Source organism: Myotis davidii, unplaced genomic scaffold (assembly GCF_000327345.1).
Source record: "Myotis davidii unplaced genomic scaffold, ASM32734v1 scaffold1094, whole genome shotgun sequence".
Taxonomy (NCBI): Eukaryota; Metazoa; Chordata; class Mammalia; order Chiroptera; family Vespertilionidae; genus Myotis; species Myotis davidii.
This window is the reverse complement of record NW_006285318.1, coordinates 393,010-397,374: the sequence shown is the minus strand read 5'-3', so window position 1 is coordinate 397,374 and position 4,365 is coordinate 393,010. Positions and strand designations below refer to the sequence as shown.

The window sequence follows — 4,365 nt, the reverse complement described above, 5'->3', positions numbered from 1 at the left end:
AGAGTGAAACTTCCTCTCTTGTGAGAAGGGTAGCTATATCTTGTTAGATATATATTGTAGAATTGTTTGTTGTAGGAGAACTCAAATACGTGTGGAAGGGTGCATATGGAAGCTGAGTAATCAAACGGGTGGACTGTTCCACTTATTGATTTTTGTCTCTTGGCTTCAAATTCATCTTTTATGCCTGTTCTGTGAAAATGGCTCTGGTCTGTTTAAATGTTTTTCCTTTACCAGCTGGTACTGAAGGCTTGCCAGTAGAGGGCACTGGAAAGACATTGCAAGAAGGAAAACGGTTTTGCTTCCTGCTTCTGGTGGGCCCACTCAGCAGGTTGCTGCAGCATACACAGCTTTCTCCAGCACCAGCGCCCTGAAGCATCACAGGTTCTCCGGTGCCTTGCTCCTGCAGTGCGAGGTGACCACCAGCACCCAGTGGACAGCAGCTTCTCCCTGGAATCTCCCATCAGACAGCGAAGCACTCCCAGCTTCTCCATTTTCCCGTTTTTTGCTGTGCAAGGCAGCCAGCAGCACCCAGTGGCCAGCAACTTCCCCTGACACCCTCCCTCACATATAGCTTTGTAGCAGAGTGCCTCTGATGACTCACCTTCCCATGAACAACTTTCTTTGGCACCCTAGATGGTGGATTTCTGGCAGGTTCCAGGAAGCAGATTTCCAGCCAGTTCCACCATTCAATGAGTCACGACCATAATTTCTTGAACAAGGACTGGATCTCAGCTCTGAGTCCAGGAGCAGAGGGTGGGGTGGGGGCAGAGAAGGGTCTTCCTTGGGCGCCATATGTCAGTCATGCTCATGCTTTCCTCCACCTTCTTGAACATAAAGCTGTTTTGACGTTCTTTGTCTATTGGATTGATCATCTGGGTCATTTTCTATGGATTATTTTTCACTATGTGGGTTGTAGTCTCCTGCTTCTTGTCATACCTGATAATATTTTATTGCATGCCAGATATTGTATATTTTACCTTGTTGAGTGCTGAATTTTTTTGTACTTAAAAAATTGGGGTGCTTGGCCAATGTGGATCAGTTGATTGAGCATCGTCCCATGCACCAGGTCAGGACACCTGCCCGGCTTATGGGCTCGATCCCCGGTAGGGGGTGGGGGAGATTGATGATTTTCTCTCTCATCATTGATGTTTCTGTCTCTCCCTTCCTCTCTCTGAAATCAATAAAAATATATTTTTAAAAATTTGTTCTGGGACACAGTTAATCAATTTGATACTGTTGAGGCTTGCATTTAAGTTTTTTAGGGCTGGCCCGAATAACCTTTAGCCCAGGGCTAATTTGACTGATAGTCTAGAGCTAATTTGGTACTGAAGCAATACCCTCCTGTGATCCTTATTCAGTGCCTCGTGTGTTAATTGATTTTCCCACTCAGGCAGATGTTGGGGATGAACTTTTCCTGCCTCTGTGTATTGTTCCTTCTGATCCTTTTCAGTGGTCTTTCCCTGGCCTCTGGCAGTTTTCTTACATATATGTGCTGATCCCTACTGCTTGAAGACTTGAAGGGAACACTTTCTCTGTGCAGCTCCATCCTCCATAGTACTCTGCCCTTTCCTGTGAACTCTAGCTGCTTTCAGAGTTCTCAGATGTCCAACCTCGCCTTAGGGTGAACAATTACATTCATCTACGGTTTATCCTTCCGGTGTTTCTTTTGGCAAAAATAACCAGATCTACGTCTCTATTCTTATTTCTTCTTTATTATCAAAAGATAGCACTTTCTTGAAAAAAATCCAATAGACTAAATGGCCAATTCACCAAACCATCAACTCACCTACAACCCAACTGATGAAAGCTAATTTGCTGAAAGATCAATGTTCTGAATTCTTGAAGATTTGGAGATAATTTTAATTTCACTCTACTACTGGGTGGTAGGTACCAAACACCTTCAACCAAGTTAATTCACTGCTGCTCTTCTACAGCCAGAGGTAGCAACACGATTGATGGAAATACAAAATGTTGGCCACGGGGAGGGGAGAATTCCTAGGCATGGGTTGACTTGGTCACTTGGCAATTGGGCACACAGGGAAGGATCCTGGGCAGTGTAATGGCCTTCTTTCCATTAGGGCTTGGGGATGGGATGGAAATGGGGCCAAAAAGTGAAGATGAGTCGTAAAAATGTTCATCTCAAAGTGGAGCTTTTCCAAGATACCAAGAGCCATGAGCTGAGGCCACCGCAAGAAGAGGCTCCAGTAAATCTTCATGACCTTGACAATGAATTCTTTTTTTTCTTTTCCTCCAAATCAATACATGGCTTTTTTTTCATCTTTATTTTTTTAATATATTTTTATTGATTTCAGAGAGGAAGGAAGAGGGAGAGAGAGAGAAACATCAGTGATGAGAGAAAATCATGGATCAGCTGCCTCCTGCCCATCCCCACACTGGGGATCGAGCCTGCAACCTGGACATGTGCCCTTGACTGTAATTGAGCCTGGGGCCTTTCGGTCCACAGGCCGATGCTCTATCCACTGAGCCAAACTGGCTAGGGTTCATCTTTAAAATATCACCAAAACAAAAAAAAAAGAAAAGAAAGAGAAAAAACTTATGGACAGGGACAACAGTGTGGTGATTGCCAGGGGAAGGGAGTAGAGGGAGGTGAAAAAGAGTACAGTGGGGCCTTGACTTACGAGTTTAATTCATTCCGTGACGGAGCTTGTAACTCAAATTACTTGTATGTCAAATCATAAAGTGAACGAGTGAGACACGTGATGCTGGGCTGATGTTGTGGTGTTCACTGTGACGTTCGCTGCACCAACTAGCGGTGGGGTATCTGAAGCTGGCTCGTAACCCGAATTTTAGCTCGCAACTCAAAGCAAAAAATCGGCCGAGAGACGGCTCGTATCTCAAAAACCCCGTTAGTCGGGACACTCGTAAGTCAAGGCCCCACTGTATAGGGGAGATAAATGGTGATGGACAGAAACTTGACTTGGAGTAGTGAACACACAGTATGTTGTACAAATGATATATTGTACAATTGTGCACCTGGGACCTGTTAACCAGTGTCACCCCAATGAATTCAATAAATATAATATTGCAAATAAGTCTGAGGAAAGCCTAACCAATGGACATAAGACACTGGGGAATAGGGGAGGCTAGGGGACTGTCTAGGGCGGGGAAAAAAATGGACACATATGTAATACCCTTTGTAATAAAAAATAAAATTTGAAAAAAAAAATAAGTCTGAGGAATCATTTGGAATCTTGCAATTTCTATAGCTGGACAACTTAGATCTTATTCATCAGCCTACTGAACTGTGCCTTTTTCAGAAACATAGATACCAACCAAAATTTTTCTGATATCTTTGCTTTTAACTGCGGTGGCTCGCTGAATCAAAGCAGCTGAATTTGATACAAGTTCAATGTTGTTTCCTTCAAGAATCAACTAATCTTTCTGGGCTTGAGATACTGAACAAACAACACCTGACCTCATCCGAACCCTGTGGATGTATTTTTCACCCAAGAAATTTCTGTTTCCAACAAGAGAACCATTCTCCTGAATAACGACATTTACGGGGAAGTGAGTGTACACAGACCTCATCTTGTAACAGAAGCTCAGTGTAACACCCTTAATCATGTTCTGTACATGACAGCAGATAGTGAAAACGGTGGCCAGTTCCTTTCTATATCTCCACCATTTGTCAACCCAGAGCCTCTTTTTTCTTTCCAAGGAGACTGAGTTCCACATTGATTTGATTGAAACCCCTCCACAGGGTGCCTCTGAGGCCCTTCACAATAACTGTGCGCCCCTTCAGAGAGATGTCAACATTTTCTGGGATGTTGACAGTTTGATTGCTGAGAAGGGTCTTTATCCTCACAGTAAGTGTGGCAAAGAGTGACAGTGAGTTCCTAAGTATGACATCAAAAGTACAGTCAACAAAAGAAAAAAAAACAGATAAATTGGATTTCATAAAAATGTAAAACTTCTGTGCATCAAAGTGAAAAGACAACTCACAGAATAGGAGAACGTCATTGCAAATCTTATAAGGGTCTAGTATCCAGAATATAATAGAACTCATAATTCAACTACAAAATGAAAAACAGCCTGGTTGATGTGGCTCCATGATTGAGCATCTACCTATGAACCAGGAAGTCACAGTTCGATTCCCGATCAGGGCACATGCCCAGGTTGCGGGCTCGATTCCCAAGCGGAGGACGTGCGGGAGACAGCAGATCAATGATTCTCTCTCATCATTGATATTTCTATCTCTCTCGTCCTCTCCTTTCCTCTCTGAAATCAATAAAAATATTTTTAAAAATAAGATATTTTTAAAAATTAGAGTTTTTAATGGGTAAAGGACTTCAATAGACATTTCTCCAAAGAAGACACACAAATGTCTTAGAAGCACATGAAAAG

The 4,365-nt window shown here is 42.9% G+C and overlaps 1 pseudogene; it reads right to left on the bottom strand.

Annotated features, from left to right (window-relative positions):
* Nucleotides 1–3,243: 3,243 nt before the first annotated feature.
* LOC107181888 lies at nucleotides 3,244–3,981 on the bottom strand (annotated as a pseudogene).
* Between the last annotated feature and the right edge of the window lie 384 nt (nucleotides 3,982–4,365).